The 19,340-nt window shown below is 49.2% G+C and overlaps 1 protein-coding gene across 1 annotated transcript in view; it reads right to left on the bottom strand.

The window, feature by feature from the left end:
- Positions 1–19,340, bottom strand: part of FSTL4 (follistatin like 4) — a 420,441-nt gene that overhangs the window by 256,143 nt on the left and 144,958 nt on the right. The gene's annotated exons all lie outside the window — the stretch shown is intronic.

Here is a 19,340-nt window from a genome sequence, read left to right as displayed (position 1 = left end):
AGACATGACAGGAGGGAATCAACTACACAGAAAGGACAGGGGAAACATCCCAGGCAGAAGGAGCCAGGTCAAGGGAGAGGCCTCAGCAGAGTGGGAGGAGGGGGCAGCTGGAGTCGAGGTCACATGGACTTCCCGGGATCTCTGGGGGCCTCCAGGCCCTGGCAAAGGAAAGAGCTTGGGATCTTACTCAGGGTACAATGTGAAAACCCTGGAGGGTTTTAAGCAGGAGGTATTGTGATCCAATTTACATTAGAAACAAGTTACTCTGGATTGGCCTATAACAGGGCAAAGGGGGAGGGAAGGACACCAGTGAGAGGCTGCTATATTTGTCAAGGTGAAAGATGGTGGTGGTTCTGACCTGGGCACAGTGCTGGGGATCCGGGAAGTCGACAAGACTCGGGAAATGCTTTGGCAGTCAGGTTGATAAGACTTGGTTGATGGATTACATGTAGAGGTGTGGGGGATGGTTATAAAATAAATGCAATGTGTTTCAGAGAGAATAACTCAACATTTTAGTATACTTTACCCTAGTATTTTCCAGTTACATAAACATACATATGCATTTTTATAAAATTGGATCCTGGATATACTTTTACACCATGATTTTCAACTTAATGTTCTTTTTGTGAATATTTCTGTAAGTCATATTTTTTAATGACTGCATAATGTCTCATCATGTAGGGCATACCATAATTTCTTTAACCAATCACTGCTTGACATTTAGGCTGCTTCCAATATTTCTGCTATTATAAACAAGGCTGCAGTAAATATCCCTGTACATAAATCTTCAGGCAATCTCTAACTTTTTTTCCTTGCGATAAATTGCCTGAAGCAGGATTATTGAGTCAAAGGCATTTTGAAAAAGAGACTTGATGAATGGGTACTGCCAAATTACCAGCAAGAGAGGTGGTATCATTTCATATTCCCACTGGCTGTATATGATAGTGCCTGCTTTTACTGGAATTGAATTTTATCATTAAAAGTAGCCAACTTAATAGCCAAAATAATATATTATGCTGTTTTAACTTGCCTTTTTTGATTACAAGTTAAGCATCTTTCTAGTATTTAACCATCATGCATATTTGCTGGATGCAAGTGAACGTGAGTGTGTGTATATGTACTTTCCATTCCTGCTCTTCACCAACTATGCTATTTTGATGGCAATCTCTTTTTTACTGATTACTAAAAACTCTTTATATAGTAAAGTCATTCCTAATGCCAACTACTTTTCCCCCCTTCAGTTTTTCATTGGCTTTATGATATTTAGAAACCTAAAGATTTTACGTCATCAAATATATCAACTGCTTCCTTAATTGTGTCCTCCTTTCTTGTTTGGTTTCAGTTCAGTTCATTTCAGTCACTCAGTCGTGTCCGACTCTTTGCGACCCCATGAATTGCAGCACGCCAGGCCTCCCTGTCCATTACCAACTCCCGGAGTTCGCTCAAACTCACGTCCATCGAGTCGGTGATGCCATCCAGCCATTTCCTCCTCTGTCGTCCCCTTCTCCTCCTGCCCCCAATCCCTCCCAGCATCAGAGTTTTTTCCAATGAGTCCACTCTTTGCATGAGGTGGCCAAAGTACTGGAGTTTCAGCTTTAGCATCATTCCTTCCAAAGAACACCCAGGGCTGATCTCCTTTCGAATGCACTGGTTTAGGAAAGCCTTATTCACCTCGATAAAGGTATATAAATATCTGTGTATATTTATTTGAGGCCTTTTATTGGGTTGGCCAGAATACTAGAGCGGGTAGCCTTTCCCTTCTCCAGGGGATCTTCCCAACGCAGGTCTCCCACATTGCAGGCAGATTCTTTACCAGCTGAGCCACAAGGGAAGCCCAAGAATACTGGAGTGGGTAGTCTATCCCTTCTCCAGCATATCTTCCTAATTCAGGGATCAAACCAGGGTCTCCTGCATTACAGGAAGATTCTTTACCAGATGAACTATCAAGGACCTAGACCACATATTCAAAAGCAGAGACATTACTTTGCTGACAAAGGTCCATCTAGTCAAAGCTACGGTTTTTCCACTAGTCATGTATGGATGTGAGAGTTGGACCATAAAGAAAGCTGAGTGCTGAAGTATTGATGCTTTTGAATTGTGGAGTTGGAAAAGACCCTTGAGAGTCCCTTGGACTGTAAGGAGATCCAACCAGTCAATCCTAAAGGAAGTCATTCCTGAATATTCATTGGAAGGACTGATGCTGAAGCTGAAACTCCAACACTTTGGCCACCTCATGTGAAGAGTTGACTCATTTAAAAAGACGCTTATGCTGGGAAAGATTGAAGGTAGGAGGAGAAGGGGACAACAGAGGATGAGATGGTTCGATGGCATCACCAATTCGATGGACATGAGTTTGAATAAGCTCCAGGAGTTGGTGATGGACAGGGAAGCCTGGAGTGCTACAGTCCATGGGGTTGCAAAGAGTCGGACACGGCTGAGTGACTGAACTGAATTGACTGGGTTGGCCAAAAAGTTCGTTCAGGTGTTTAGTTTTGTTTTTAACCCCAGATGAACTTTTTGGCCAACCTAATATGATTTTGTTTAGTTCTTAAGCTACCATTTCCCAAGTGGTTTCTGCAGAACATGAAACATCAGTCTCATCCAATGTTCTGTGGTCAAGAAATTCTGCAACAGTAAAGTTCTGTCTTGAAATTATCTAGTTCACAGAAGCAACAGAGATTTTGATAAGTCTGCAATAAAGAAATGTGCTTACCTTGGCTTAACGTAATGTTTCTTTTTTCCTATTATGATTATTACTATCCTGTAAGAGTGTTTTGGGACAAGCTTTAGAAGAGCCATTTTATCTAACGAATTATGAAGCAAATTCAATTTTTAAAAACAAACACTTAGTTGTCCTAGCAACATGTAGAAATAGTACCTAAATACCTTTCTCACAGTACCTAAATCCCGTCTTTATGTTAATGTTCTGTGTTCTAAGGTTTGCTCCTGGCCCTTATATTCAATTATCTTGGTATGCCAAAGCCTCACACCACAACTCTCGTTTATCTTCTAACACTAACAGCAGATGTTATTTGGTACCTGAAGCTCCTTGACCACTGCATCTTCTTTATAGCTTTTATCACCATAAAACAACCTCCTTTCTTCTCATTTAATGCTTTTACCTTGAATTCTACTTTGTCTATAAAACTGCTACCTTTCCTTTCTTTTGTGTTATTAACTAATAGATATTTTCCCACTCTCTTTCCTTTAACCTCCTTGTGCCATTTGATTTTAATTGTATATGTTTTCATTGTCTCATTCACCAAAAAATGTATTGAGTACTTCCAAAGTGCCAAGTGTTAGGCACTAAGGAATACAATGATGATCTTAAAATAAACATGGCGCTCACCTTCATAAAAATTCAACTGCAGTATGAAAGCTAGACAATTATCCATTCAAATGTATAGTAAGTATACATATAAGCATATGTGAATTTACAATGGTAATAAATTTTAATTTGCCTAATTCTGATTACTGTATTTTATGGTAGAGGGCAGCATGAACTACTAAGTGGTAGAAAAGTTTATAATGGAATGATGTCATTGAGCTTGGAGGAGAGCTCAGGAAAGGCTTTCCTGAAGAAGAAACATTTAGGCTCAGCTCTAAAGGATGTTTCATTAACCAGATGGGGGTTGGGGGCACTGGAAGCAGGCCAGACAGACGGTGATGGTATGGCATGAAAGAGCTTGTTGCCATAAAGTGGGCCCAGGTGCAGAGGACCAGGAGAATATGTTATGGGTTGAGGTTGGAAAGGTCAGTGGGTATGATCATGAAGCACCTTTTAGATCCTGCTGAGGATCTGAGCATTCATTTTAGAAGCAATGAAAAGTCATTCAAAGGTTTAAAGTAGAGGATTTACAGGCAGAGACGTCCTGCAGATGTGCACACAAGAGCAGAACTGGGCATATCTCTTTCCAACTCTGTGTTCAATGATAGCACTGAACCAGTCACTTGAAATTACCCATGGGGACGTCCCTGGTGGTCCAGTGGCTAAGACTCCATGCTGCCAATGCAGGGGCCCCTAATTTGATCCCTGGTCAGGGAACTAGATCTCACATGCCACAAGTAAGTGTTTGCATGCTACAACAGAAAGATCCCACATGCCACAGTGAACATCAAAGATCCCCCGTGATGCAACTAAAACCTGGTGCAGCCAAATAAAAAACCACCCATGGTGTTAGTATTTACGCCACAGATACTGGCAAATGCTACATATCAGGGCTCTCACCCCCTGCAGAGCTGGTTGTTAAGCACTGACATAATTACCAATTGCATCTGGAAGTCACTCTGCTATCTGGGTAGAAAATAGCTTCAGGAGAAGAAGAGGGGATATAAGGAGATTGGTTAGGATGTGGTTATGAGCATCTTGTTAAGAAATAACTGTACTTTGAGTCAGAGTAGCTGTAGTGGAGATGGAAAGAAGTGGAGGGAGACACATGTAGGATGTGGAGCTGAACAGATACAGTGAGGGCCTGGTTTGGATAGCTACAGGAGAAAGAGGTACGGAGATGGCTCCCAGACCTTTGGCTTCTGTGAATGCATGGATGGTGGTATCATTTACTGAGTATGAATGCTGGTTGAGAAGTGTCTTGTCTTTGTTTTGGCAGCAGGGTTGGTGATGGGCAAAGACCATAAATTTAAATATGAACATTAGGAGTTTGAGTTGCCTGTGAGATACTACAGTGCGGGTGCCAAGTAGGAAGCTAGACTTAAGGGCCTGGATATCTGAGCAGAGGTCTGAGTAGGAGCTATAAGGTTGAGTCACAGCACTTGGTGGCACCTGAAACTCTGAGCATGGGTGAGGTGACTTAAGAATACGGAGTCAGAAGAGAAGATCATCTAAGACAATCTCTAAGATGAGAGCCTGAGGAAAGAACACGGATCAGCCAACATTTAATGTAAATTGTATACAGTCAGGTTAGGGTAAGGGTTGAGTTGATTTAGGAGTCTGCCTTTCCATTGGGAAGCTATTCTTTTAAAATCACTTTTCCATTATTTCTGTGACTAATGTTTCTTTGCTTTGTCTTTTTCTTTACATTATTATTTTTCCATTTTTCAGCTCCACAGGTCAAGTTTTCCTTTTTTCTTTCTTTCCTTCTTCCTTTCCTTCCTTCTCTTCCCTTCATCCTTCCCTCTTTCCTTTCCTTCCCTCTTTCTCTTTCTTATTATTAATGAGTTTTTATATATTACTCTGATTATATACACTTAATTTCTATAATTAACTCATTTGGAATCTCATGGCCCATTCTTTTATGACACAATTTCTCTTTCTGGATATTTATTTTGATGCATTTATCAATCGTGTGTGGTATGAAAAAAGCAGGGAGATGTTGCATGCTTTTGAACTCTTACATACGTAAGAATGTCTTTCTCTTACCTTCTCACATAAACAACATTTAGGCAGGGAACAAAAGTCTTAGATCATCATTTGTCCTCCAAAGTCCCTAACTACAGCTCCAGAATTTTCTGGCATGCAGTATTTATAGACCAGAACTCATGAGTCGTTCAGATTTTTCTTCCACGATGCCAGTAGAATTTTTGTATGTGTATATATTTCAAAACCTTTTCCAGGATATGTTTTTGGGTTAGGCAGTATCGATCAGAAAGAGAATAAATCGCGTTGGTGGAATGAAATATATTAGAGGTTATAAACTGAAATGAATCTGTGGAGTCCCTGCAGTCAGGGACACACATACAGGTCACCAAGATGATGTGGAGAAACAGACACGGCAGTAGGGGAAAGGGGCAGACATGGAGGAACTGCAGAATCCTTGCCTTCATATGTCACAAACATGGGATGAGTGAGGAACACAGAGGGAGTCTGACTAAGGAGAGTTTCCAGTGAAGGCAGAACTGCAAATTCATCATCCTGGCTGTCCTGACAATGGGGCTCACACCTCATGAGAACGACATTATGAGAGAAAAAAACACACGCAAATCAGCTGCCTCAGCTGCAGAAGATGAACGGAACCTAAATCAGTACAAGTTATTTCAGGGCTCTGGGTGAGACATACAATTGATATCACAGGTTTAATATTTTCATCCTGATGTCAGGTGGGATGCTGACTGTCCTTTCCATGGCTAAAAATAAATAGCTTAGGGTTACCAGGAGTTACAAGTTAGGGGAAGCAGAGCACCCCCTCTCTCTTGCATCAGGAATCTTCAGGCACTGACACACGGGCCACCAAGGGAAAGCCCCTTTCCTCTTGGAGTTGTACCCTCTTCCTCTCTGAAACACGGTCTAGGATGAGGCGATTCAGCTCTAACACTGGTATCTATGACTGCAGAGATGGCGCCACTGGCCAAAGACAGTCTGTGCCCAGTGCTGTGGCAGGCCAGAGCACACACAGGCAGGGCAGGGCAGGCCGTGCCATGTGGAAGGCCTTGCTGAAGGGGGCAAGCTCAAGGGTATTCACGTGCTTGGCCCACACCCACCACCCACAGCCCAGTCCAGCACCATCAGTGGTTGACATTCTTTCATTAGGAATTCACCCCCTTAATCACAGGGATTAGGGCTCAGACCTCTGGGAGGAGTTAGATGCTGATCTATCTGTTATAAGCAAGACCATTTGTTCAGTCACTCCAAGGACCGATGGTCCTTGGGGAGAAGAGCTTCTCGGGTAGCGGGACAGATAGGGTGGGAGGAGGGAAAGGAAGAACAATTTGCTGTGAGGCCCTGGCCCTGGCAGGAGGTGGGTTCAGCCTGGCGGGTGGCATAGGACAAGCTCTGGACACCAGGGGCACCTCCATTCACTAAATAGCTCCTAAGTGTTGGCAAGGGGCAGGGACCCTTGGGAGTATGCTGGGGGCACAGAAACAAGCTCCATCCACCTTGGTGGCTGGGAGCAGCTCAAGGGTGCCTTACGATATCCCCCAGGCCCATCTTGGGAGGGGTTTGGACTTCAAGGCACTTGCTTCCGGAGAGGATCAAAGTCTGCTGGTGGTTGCTCCACAGGCCCATGTGTTGGCCTAATCACTCAGCATCCAGGGTCTGGGGCTGCACTGAGCCCTTCCACCTGCCTGGATAACAAGCTGCTCATGGCAATGCCTGGCTGAACTGAGACATCAGCTCCATCTAGGGAGTGACCAGTGCTGGCCTCAGCTTATCACTTGCAGGACACTGGTGATCCAGATGGATGTGCCAAGCACTGTAATGGTTCTCCAAGTGGTGGGGAAGGCAGCATTAGGACAGTTGCCTGGTTCACAGACACAACCTCTGAGAGCTTGGACGAAGGAGCAGACAGTGGAGACTGCAGAGGAAGTCCAGCCAAGGCCAGGCCTGAAGATGGGGGTCCAGGCATCACTCCTCATTTCCCTGCGCCTCTGCTGTGCCCACTGCCCTCTGCTGTGTACCTCAAAGAGGAAGCATGTGTCCTAATGGCTAGATGTATGGTGAACTCCCTTTTGGGCTGCACCTTCTGTCTCTGTGACAAGGTTGCTCCTAGGGACATTAATGCCCCAGCCCTCCTGGCCTGCCCTGAGCACTAATGGAGCACACCCTGACAGCCAGGGAAAGGCCCGTGGAGAAGCAGCAGGAGACACCTTCATTGTGTTGGAAACAGTGAGAACTGGGGCCAAGGGCAGGGCATGGTGATGTCCACTGGAACAAGGTCAGCCTTGTTCCAGATGATGGCAATGAGAAGGAAAGAAACAGTCCCCAAATCAGGGCCTGCGCCACACAGGGCATGCATTGGGGTAACTGGTTCCTTCAGTGTGTGGTTCCCAGAAGCAGACCATGAATCAAGGATCTGAGTACAGGTAGTTTTGGGGAGGTGATCCCTGGAAGCACTGGTAGGGGGTGGGGAAATTAACAAGAGACAGAAGCCAGCACAGAGTATATGAATGAGCAGGTTATTGCCATGGGCAACTGGGGGTCACCCCTGCTGGGCAGGCCCCTCTGGGTGATGGAGGGAGAGCATGATCCCACCTGAGGGTGCAGAGCTGCTACCAATCCTTCAACTCATTTGCCATTGGCAGAAGGTTGCTCCTAGGGACATTAATGCCCCAGCCCTCCTGGCCTGCCCTGAGCACTAATGGAGCACACTCTGGCAGCCAGGGAAAGGACCATGGAGAAGCAGCAGGAGACACCTTCATTGTGTCGGAAACAGTGAGAACTGGGGCCAAGGGCAGAGCATTGGTGATGTCCACTACAGTGGCCAACAGCTGTTTGGTGAAGATATGTAGCTTCAGAGAGGGAGGGTCACAGGTGGCTGATCCATCACGGCAGAGGACAGGGCAAGGGATGAAGAGCTGAGCGGAAGCCTAAGGCCAGCATCTGTGACAGACAGGAATACTGGACCCAACACAAGGAAAATTGAGTCACTTATACTAGGGAACGAGGATGGCTGGTGGCAAGGTTAGGAGCAGGGAATTCAGACCTTCTGACTCCTGGCCTGCAGTGTTGCCTCCTACCCTCCCACAGGCATGCTCCCGTGTGGCTGGGTTGGCTGACCATACTGACAACATCGTCTGTAAAGGCCTTTGTTCACCGCATTAGCCCGGCTCCACTTGTGCGTGGGTTCCAGTCCAGGCTGGCAAGGTCTTGGACAGGGGCTCAAGGATGGAGCATAGTGTCTCTGAGTGGGTATGGACAGCCATGCCAGTCAACTCATCGGCTGCCGACATCATCCTCCTGATGGTGAAAAGCTGGGCCCGTGGGGACAGGGACATCCTCTCTGTCACACAGAACCCAGAGGAGTTCCATTCCCTGGATCCGAAATGTTAGCAAGCAAGTCCAGCCATGCACACAGGCAGAGCCATACAGCAGCAGCCTCCAGGAGGCACAAGGAGGCATGTCCATGGGACAGTCTCCCTGGGCGATGTGAGGTGGCGAACAACCTCCCAGCGGCTCACTGGCTAAGGACAGCTATAGGTCTGTGCCACGGGGTAACAAGACCCCAGCTATCTTTCTCCCTCTACAAGCTTATAGGAAGATGCAACAAGACTGAAAATTGATAGCACAGGCATCCCTTTCAGCTCCCAGTCATTTTCCTTTGTTGCTAACTATACACTTGCAATATCTCGCCATTAAGTCACTGGAATAAAAGATGCTAACTAGTCTAGACTAGCTTTGAAGAAAAGTTACACAGCTCAAAATAGCCTGGACTTAAATTCCCCTCGGGGGTCCTCCCCACCATTCTATGCAAAACAAAGAACTCTCTCACCCGAAGGAAAAAGAATGGACATTAAGATTGATTTGCCCAGCTCCCAGCTGGTCCAGCCTCTGGCTGATCTCCAGAATTCCTTGCCCCAGCCATTTAAGAGATAACTACTCTGAACAACCTTGGAGAAGAACAGGCCCCCTTAAGACAGTAGATTTCCACATATATGCCCATATATACTTACTCTTTTCTTGGGTTAGTGCGGCAGCTCACTAATCTGACTGCTGCCCTTTCTCGCCTCATTAAAGGTGACCTGTTCCTGTAAAGGGCCGGTCTCGTTCTTTTGCTGAACCTCGCCTTCTCTAACTCCGTACCCTACAAGCATGGTGTCAGATCCATTTTTATTGAGCATCCTCTTCTGCAGCTTTTCTTGAGAGATATGATGTTGATGCTTTTTATCTATCTCTATTTATCAAAATAAAGGGAAAAAAATTCTCATCTGTTTTCGACAAGAGTCAATAGAAGCATGTTTAGTAAAACCAATATAATACAGCAGGGATGTCATTCTTTGATTTACTTTTTAAAAAGCTCCCATGTGATGGTATATCATCTTGAACTCTGGTGGAAGTAAGAAGGGAAAAACCCAGAGGCATCTCTGCAATGACCCTCAGAGGAGGGACCCCAAAATTCATGTCCTGTCAGGAAGCATTTAACAGGAGGCTTCCTGCGTGCTGTTTTGGATCTGTCAGGAATTCTCTGTTCCTTATTAATTCCTGAATATTCAGGAATTAAGAGAGGCAAGCCTCTCCCGGGGCTGAAGAATCCAGGCATTTCCTTCGTTAGTTTTTCTATACGGTGATAAGCGCCCTCTTCCTTCTTGTGAACCATACGGTAAAAATGATTGTTTACAACGCTCTCTCTCTCTAATGTAGATCGCCTATGTTTTGTAAGTCTGGAATTTTAATCTTTATCTTTGCTGAGAATAACTACAGTATATATGCCCACACCACGTTGATTAAAACACCTTTGATCCATCAGAGCTCTGGTCCCCGTGTCTTTCTTTCTCTTTCTCTCCCTCTCTCTCTCAGGCTATTTCTTTGGAGCGCAGAGGCCCTCTGAGTTAACTTTCCTGCCCAGGCTTCTAAGACCCTCTCGAGAAGGCACTGCACCTTCACGCCATCGAGAGGGCGCCTGAGGCCTCTGTGAACAGAGCAAGCCCCGTGACAGGGGCTTTATTGCCTTTCTGCGTAAACCAAGGAATATCAGCCTCTTTCTAGCTCCTTTACTTTCTCATCATTGACTCCGGACCACCAGGTTCTGGTCCATTAAAGGACCTCAACAATGTCCTTTCTCCTGAGTCACATAGGTTCAATTGGGTGTTCCCAGTTACCAGGACGGAGAAGGCAATGGCACCCCACCCCAGTACTCTTGCCTGGAAAATCCCATGGATGGAGGAGCCTGGTGGGCTGCAGTCCATGGGGTCGCAAAGAGTTGGACCTGACTGAGTGACTTCACTTTCACTTTTCACTTTCATGCATTGGAGAAGGAAGTGGCAACCCACTCCAGTGTTCTTGCCTGGAGAATCCCAGGGACGGGGGAGCCTGGTGGGCTGCCGTCTATGGGGTCACATAGAGTCAGACACGACTGAAGTGACTTAGCAGCAGCAGCAGCAGTTACCAGGACAAAACTACTCAGTGACTAAGTCACATTATACCACTGACCCAATACCAGCAAGATCGCCAGGCTTCATATACATTTGTACCTTTTTGCCATCTATAATTGCATATTTTGTACCTTCTTTAAAGCAACAATAGGTACCCTGCCTACCTTATTAAATGTGAACAAAGCACATTAAGTCAAATATAATGACTTTAAAGAATACTTTTGAAGGTTCAGTTTATCAGAGATCATTACCTCTAAATCCCCCTGCAGAAATATCATTCTTGTTCCATATGGGCCACATTTATTTCCACACATCCCCAACCTCCCTTGCAGAAGGTTTTCAGCACAACACCTTGTGTTCATAAGGTAAGTGTGACATTCTAATTAGAAATCAAACATGGGTGGTGGAGTCTACATGTGGAATTTAAATTCGCTCAAGGTCCAACTGTTCCTATCTAAGATTCTTCCAGGTGCAAGGAAATGATAAGGGGAGTTCAATTCCTCTAATGTGCCTTAAAGAAGAAATGGCAACATTTAAGAACTCCCATCTGGGAAAGGAAAGCCCAAATGTTCTAAATATCCAAGCCTGAACAGACTTCTTACACTTTCTGGTGTTGGGACAACTCATGCACATTTTGGGGAGTCCCCCACCCCTTCTGCTACTGTGTCTGCTCCTTAAACCAGGCAGGCACTGTGCTTTAGATGGGAGTGTCTGGACTGCTGTGGGGGTGGGGGAGGGAGTTGGTTGGTGGTAGTGCCTGGGGTCCTCTTAGTTAAGGCATCCAACCCTCCAAGACAGTTCCTCTGCGGGTTCAGCCTGATGTTCTGAGGGCCTCGGCACTGGTAGGTCAATTCCTGCCCACAGGGCCTTCCAGCCTCACGAGAAACCTCACTTGACCCTGCCCCTGCATTACATTACAGCCAGACTTCACCGCCCACAGTAGGCCTCCATCCTGAACCAGACTCCCCCTGCCCTGGCTTCGGCACATCTGTTTCCTCTGCTGAGAATGATGACCCCCTGCCTCCTGCCTTTGCCCTTCTGTTTAAACATCACATCATCTGAGACACCTTCTAAATCTCCATTTGGGGATTAGGGTTCCTGCTGTATGCTCCTACAGCACCCCTCCTTCCTTCCCGACAGACAGCTGTGTTGAGCTGTTGCTGTCAGACCCGAGCCCAAGGAGGAGGAATCATGTCTGTCTAGGGTGCCTTTCATCCCCAGCTCCTTAGAGCTTTTCTTAAATGAGTCAACAACTGAAAGGAAGGAAGGAAGAGCAAAACATTAAGACAGACAGACAGGTAGTTGCCTCCTTGTCCACGGCCTCTGCTATGGTCTGAATGTGTCTCTCTCCACCCCATCCCCAATTTCTATGTTGAAATAGCCTCTATGGTGATGCTATTAGGAGATGGGGTTTGTGTTGGAGGGGGCGCATAATTAGGTCACGAGCACCCAGCTCTCATTAATAGAATTACTGCCCTTCTAAAGGAGGCCTGAGAGAGCTCCCCACTTCTTCCACTACATAAGCACACAGTGAGAGGTCGGCAGTCAGCAACTGGAAGAGGGTCCTCAACCACAACACGTGGGCACCCTGATCTGATTCCCAGGCTCCAGAGCATAAGAAGTGAAGGTCAGCTGCTTACAAGCTCCTGGGTCTGTGGTGCTTTGTTACAGCAACCCCAGTGACTGAGACAGACCCCGTGGCAGGGCTTGCGCAGCAGACTGCTCAGGCCGTTAGACGTGCTGAGCGAAACCGGCCAGTCTGCTTCTCTACCACCATCACCAACGACGGCAGTCCAGGTGCTCAGCATCTGCCCCACCGGCAGCCAGCGTGCAGCCAGGTCTCGCTCTTTGGGGATCACTCTGGTTCTCTGCTCCCACTCCTGCACGGACTCAGCTCGCTCTCTGCCCAACTCAGGGCATGGCCTGTGCTATGCCCTTGTATTTTTCTCTGTCTGGCTGGACCACTGTCTGCCCCGAGCTACTGCCTTGTCTGTGCCCTGGCCAGCCATGAACCGGTGGGCGGCAGCTCCGGGCCCTGTTTCCCTTCTCTTTAATCTAGGGGCTCTCGGGACTGGGCAGGGGTGAAGGTGAAGAAGGGGTTCCTGCAAGGCACTGGGCAGGGTGGAGGTTTCAAGCAGTCCCTCCCCCTACTGCCCTGAGCCCACGGCATCCTCCTCCTCAGACTCCACTGTGCAGCCCCAGGAAGGAGGCACGATGCCTGATTGCCTGTAGTCCCCCTTCAACCCTCACTGTCTCCCACTACGGCCACTGGGCTTGGTGCAGAGCTGCAGAGAGGGAGGGGGGCCCAGGGTAGGGCAGGCAGCAGGTAGGAAAGCATAGATCCCAAGCCCGGCATGTAGCTCCTCTCAAAATACTGTATTCGAGGACCCAGCCATCAGATCTGGTTCTGATTCCACTAACTTTTCACTTTCAAATTTAACAGTGAGTCTGCTTTCCTCTAGAGAAGGAAATGGCAACCCACTCCAGTATTCTTGTCGGGAGAATCCTGTGGACAGAGGAGCCTGGTGGGCTCCTACCCATGGGGTTGCACAGAGTCGGATACAACTGAAGCGACTTAGCATGCATGCATGCGTTGCAGAAGGAATGACAACTCCAGAATTCTTGCCTGGAGAATCCCAGGGACAGAGGAGCCTCGTGGGCTGCTGTCTATAGGATCGCACAGAGCGGGACATGACTGAAACGACTTAGCAGCAGCAGCTGCTTTCATCTGACATGGGACGCACCATCCACCTTTAAAACTCAGAGAAAGAGAGGGGCACTGCCACCTCCCAAGGCCTCACCTCTGAGGATCACTCCAAGGATGTGCAGGATCCAAGGATCCACTCCAAGGATCACTTCAGGTGTGGTGCAGGTGTGCACCCTCAGATCACCACCCCTCAAGCCACAAAGGCCTTCTGTGAAGGTTCAGCCTCGCCCCAGTCACCTGTGGGTGGCTGCCTCCTCACTGGCTCTGCCTGCCCTGGTGTCTGGCACAGCTCTGGGGCACACTGTGTCAGCCAGGCCCTTCTGTCCAGGGATACCTGGGGACCAAGTACAACCCATAGCAGCCAGTCAGCCCCACCTGGAGAGTATCTAAGACACCAGCTCATGGGGCCAGACGGCTCCCTCCCAGGGGAGACCAGCACGTGTGCTGGGGGCTGGGGGGGGGGGCAGAATACACCTCGCTGGGGTTTTCTTCCCCCAGACCTGCAAGTTCACCTGCCAATGTGCAGTAGCAGGAAAACAGAGGGTGTTGGGGGATTATTTAATTGAGTTCTGAATTTATGCTTGAGTTTCTGAAGAAGGAGAAAAAAAAGACAACCCTCTTTAAACAAGTTTCATTGAAAGGTTATAAAACACAGATAATTTACATGTGGGAGCAGATGGCAGGCTGGGTGCTGTTCCAGGCAAACCATGTGTCCCCCGGCGGCTCTTTTTAATGGATACTCTGAGTTTATATGTGGTTTATAAACTCAAGGGCTAGTGACTTCTGAGTGATTGACTGTAAAGCATAAAAATGCCTACAGCTGTGACCTTCATTTCTCCTGAGGAGGCCTTCCTCCCTCCTCCTACTCTAGTGGCACCCAGAGCCACCTTAGCCCATCAAGGCTCCCAAACCCTCATCCACAGGCAGGTCCTGGCGACAATCTGACCGAGACTCCACAGCCTTCTTCTGTGGCTGAGCTCGCTACTGTTGTGCGTCCCAGCTCCTGGTCCACATCCTCCCCTCTCAAGTTTGCTTCACTCTTCTGAATGACGCCTATCACCCCATCTCCCGGCGCCCTGTATCAGGACAGCCTGGCCCTAACATACAACATGCTGGCCTTTCCCTCCAGGGCCCTCCGTGAGAGGAAGCCCTGGAGCTGGCCTCTCTGTCTGGCCTTCCCACTGCCCTGCCCATCCCACCGCCCTCCACAGAGGTTTCCTGTTTCCAAGCAGAACATGTCTGCGAATAACAGAGCCCTCCCTCTGGCTGGGTCCAGTCCTCATCAGCTGTGTGGGCCAGCACGGCGCCCCCAGCTCCTGGACCTTACTGTCTGGGTTCTCTGACCACCAGTGATTAGGCTGTGGAGCAGCAGAGAGGAGTCAGGAGGTATGGCTGGGACAGCACAGGTCTACCACATACAGGTTTGGATGACCAAGTAGCTCATGTAGGGTGGAGAGAAGAGAGGACTCCTATTACTCCTGTTACGAAGGTTCATTTCCGTCTAACTTTGCAGGGCCCAACCCAGAGAGTTCACTCTGAGCTCCTCTGCCTGTGCCCAGGAGTCATCACATGTGCACCACATTGGCGGGGGTGTGGTGGAGGGAGGAGGTGGAACAGTCACAGCCAAGGCACCAGGAGGACTTGGGTGCTAAACACGTGACAAGCCTCACTGACGGGGTCAGCGTCACCACCAGCCCATGTTGGGGAAACTGAGGCACAGAGCAAGGGAAGGACTTGCTCAGGGCCACGTGGGGCCACCTAGAGCCCAAGTTCCCCACTAAACCATAGTGCTATTCTGCCTTTTCCCAAGGTAAACCTTTACTCGATGTGTCAAAGCAGGACCAAACGCATCTCCTGGAAATTTCCAAACCTGGAGCTCCAGAGAAGTACCCTGGCTGGCACAGGGGATAAGACAAGATGCCAGGCAAGATGGAGGGTCAGACTCTTGCAACTCAAAATGGATAAAGCTCATAGAAACACACAAAAAGCAACCATGTACACATGGTTATTTTTAAATATCATTTTAGTGCAAGCTATGTGTTTCTACCATTCTGGTGGAAACTTCCTAATCTTTCAACAGAATACCGCCCCCCCCCCACCCTTTTCTTTTCTTGGAACAGATGGCAAGATCTTTATTTCAAATAACTTCAACGAGGAAATTGTTATTTCTACCCCATGTCTGCATGTGCGAGTACACCACGTGTCATATATTTGCATGAAAGGAGCTGTGTTTAGTCTTTGCTCACACTTGAGATGCCGAGAAGACACTTTAAATTAAGCACTCTCCGCAAACAGTGATCATAAAGTAGCGGGAAGATAACACTGCACTCATTTGTCCCTGCTGACACCATATGCCGCTTCCCTCCCTGGGGCCACCCTGCTGACGGTTCCTGTCGACTCTGTAATAGAGTCACAGCTTCCACCCTTCTCACAGCACCCTCTGTCTTCTGCAACGGGGACGACCTTCCTCAGTGACATGGGAGAGCACTGGGCAAGTGCCCACCCGTCTGAAGGGGAGAGGCACCCAGGGCTGAACGCCAGGCGCTTGGCTTCCTGCTCTACGAGCTGGGGAAGCGTGTGCAGAAGGCCTCGGCTGGCCTGTCCCCTTGGGTGTCGCTCCTGCCCCTACAGCAGCACAGCCCCTCCCAGCACGTGCAGCGCCAGTGCCCCTCTGCCCCTGGGGCTGACGGTGGGGCCACATCCAAGACCAGGGCCTCCCCACCACCAACCACATCTTTCCCCAAAGGCTGGTGTTTCTCAGTCTCCTCCCAAGGGCATGGTCAGAGACACATAAACACCCTCATCTTCCCTGGTGGCTCACACAGTAAAGAATCTGCCTATAATTCAGGAGACCTGGGTTTGATCCCTGGCTTGGGAAGATTCCCTGGAGAAGGGCATGGCAACCCACTCCAGTATTCCTGCCCTCAGAATTCCATGGACAGAGGAGCCTGGCGGGTGACAGTCCGTGGGGTCGCAAACAGTCAGACATGACTGAGCGACTAACACTTTCACTTAGAGACAGAGGCTGAAGCTGACAGAGATGGCTGATGACTCCCAAGGTCAGATCTTCTTCAGCATTTCTCCAAGGGTGGCTCTGACCTCCCGCAGCATTTGTTAAAATATGTCCTGAATGGGATTCAGATCCCAGGGTGCAGGGTCTGAATGTCCTGTGTTCTGAACAAACACTTCGTGTGTCAGGGTGCACAAGACAGCTTGACATCCACTGGCAGGGATAAGACAGGGATTTAAATTCAGGTTCCAATAGTCAGTGCTCTTTTTAAACCACAGCTGCCACCAGTGTTTCAGGTAATCGACTGACTAATTCACACCCAGATGTTTAATGGCCAACTGACTAATTCATACTGGGGAGGTAATTCTCACAATTGTTCGAACAGGTTTTCCCTCTCAGAGAACATTACCTTTTAATGGTGGCCTTTAGGCACACAGACAAACACTGAAAAAGGAATGGGGTCGGGGGGAGGGCAGGGAGGTGTGCCTGAGCCCCCATTCCTTGGACCCCTTGGTGTGTGTACCCTGCAGCACGCATTCAACACTGCTGCACCTCACTGAAGCGCACGGCGGTCCAGGGGGCAGGGGGGCTGTGCCTTCGCTCCACTCTGAACGACCCCAGTCCTTCACCCTGTGCGGCTTCCCTCAGGAGCTGGGGCCCCGCCAGGACGGCACCATCCTGGCCAGTCAGTGCTGGGGGCAGCCCCTGGCTCCGGCCCTACCACTTCCACTTAGCCATCTGCACACAGCTCGTGCAAGGGCTCCTGCACACCGAGCTCACAGGCTCAGGGGAGCCCTGAGAACCATCGCCAGCCTTGTCCTTCTTCCATAATTCAGGAGAATCAGGGTTAAAAAAAGTGCATGAGCAATCGACATAATATATATGCTGCAAGTGGACGAGCTGGCATCCTCTCGCGTCATAAAGTTTAAATAACGGTGGTTTCACACCAGATGTAAGTGCAGCTGTCCTGAGCGGAACGCCATTAGCTCCATTACGACGGGAGATGGTGCTTTTCCCAGCTCAGCATCCCCAGGAAAACATCACACCTGTCATCTCGGTGCTGCAAGCAGCTGACTTGACGCAGGGGTCTACAGCACCTCTTCAGATCACATCCATCAAGGATCTGGGGCATTCACAGGGGAGGGGAGGGCGGGCCGCAGACCAACCAGCAGAGAGGCCAGCCAGGCCAGCACTTAGTGCATGCTGGACAAGACCTGGACTCCAGGTATTCCCAGGTGGCCTGGCTCTTCACACTGGTGTGCAGGGCTGCGGGCCTGGGCCAAGTGCACAGAAAATGTGGGAGGAGAGGGAAGGAGGGAGGGAGGGCGGGAGGATTAGGAAAGAAGGAGAGAGGGACAGCAGGGGAGAGGAACAGAGGGACAGACAGGGAGACAGAGAGCCAGAGGGAGGAGTAAGAAGGGGCCGAGGATGGAGGAGGCAGAGGAAAGCGAGGGAGGGGATGGTGGAAGGGGAGAGTCCGCTGTGGGCCTGAGCAACCTGGAAGAAGTCTCCTCCAGACCCTGGCCCCTGTTTTGGCAAAACCCCTCAAGGGCAGGTTGACTTGACCCAGGCAGGCAGGTACTGTACACACTGACTCCTACTAGTGTTTCCTTTCCGATCAAGAAATCTCTTGAGGTCTACTACAGACAAAGAGAAAACTTGAGAATGTCAGCAGCAGTGCAGCGGGGACAGGGCTCAAACACAGCTGTGGACAGAGCCACTGGCTGGGCTGTGGACAAGAGTGCTAGGCAAGAGCACTCCCCTCACAGATGAGACAACTGAGACCCAGGGAAGGGCTTTCTCCGATGCCCCGGGGGACAATTCAGAAGGCCGTAGAATTGCTGGAGGCAGGCAGAAAAAGCGGACCTTTCTGTTGCTTTGGCAATGACACTGCTCTAACTCTTCACCGTGGAAAGGGTGCGCTGCTTGACCACCAAGAGCTGCGGGCACCAAGGTGGCCACAGGCACACAGAGGGGGCCACCTGTCCCGCTGTCTGCCTGCCCCATCACTTGCCCTGTTTCAAGAGGCATTGCGGGTGCAGACAGAGAAAGCACAGTCCCTCTTCCTCCAGAAGCCCACGCTTGGCTGGGAGGCAGACCTGTGGAGTACCTGGGGCTTCCATGTGTTCCATGCATTAGCTGCGGGAGCACAGAAAATGGAGCCCCCGACCTCGTAGAGGGCACAGTGCAGGTCACAGGTGGCCCCTGACAGCACCCCCCAGGTTCTAGGCCAGTCGCACATCGATCCCCACCTAGAAGCCACAGCACACACTGGGAACCACAGCCTGGGCTCAGCCTGTGGGTGTGCACAACGGCCAGGGCTGAGAGCTGTGACTGGGGAGGTCACGACCCTCACAGACCAAGGCTGCTGGGAGAGGAGGTGTCAGCGGTCTGGAGGGTGAGCTCTTGGGCCAAGTGCCCCTTATAAATGCTCGAGCAGTACTGCTGAGTGTCTCAGTGGCCTGTCTGATTACCTGGGAAGAAGCTTGTCTAAGAAGACACAGACTGCCCCGTTTCCATCATCCTTTGCTCTTATCCCTCAAGTACCAAACCAAAGAATTGGATTTTTAAAAGATGACAAAGGTATTTGTGCTGCACCAAACAACGAGAGGGAAACAACAAAGGAATACTTAGTGGGATCTACAGCTGGGAAAATTTTCCTGAGCTAAGAGATTTCTGTGCAGGCAATTTCTGTAGACAGTTCTCATTTAAATGGAAATTCCTTCTGAAACACAAACAACCGCTAACACACCCACTGCTTTACTGGGTGCCAGGCACTATTCTGAGAGGTTTGTGTGTATTAACTCACTTAATCCTCAGCTACCTTGTGAGGTATTTATTCCTACTACACGTGCTTTA

Source organism: Capra hircus, chromosome 7 (assembly GCF_001704415.2).
Source record: "Capra hircus breed San Clemente chromosome 7, ASM170441v1, whole genome shotgun sequence".
NCBI classification, from domain to species: Eukaryota; Metazoa; Chordata; class Mammalia; order Artiodactyla; family Bovidae; genus Capra; species Capra hircus.
Note: the sequence above shows the minus strand (reverse complement) of the source record. Positions and strands in the feature narration are given on the sequence as shown.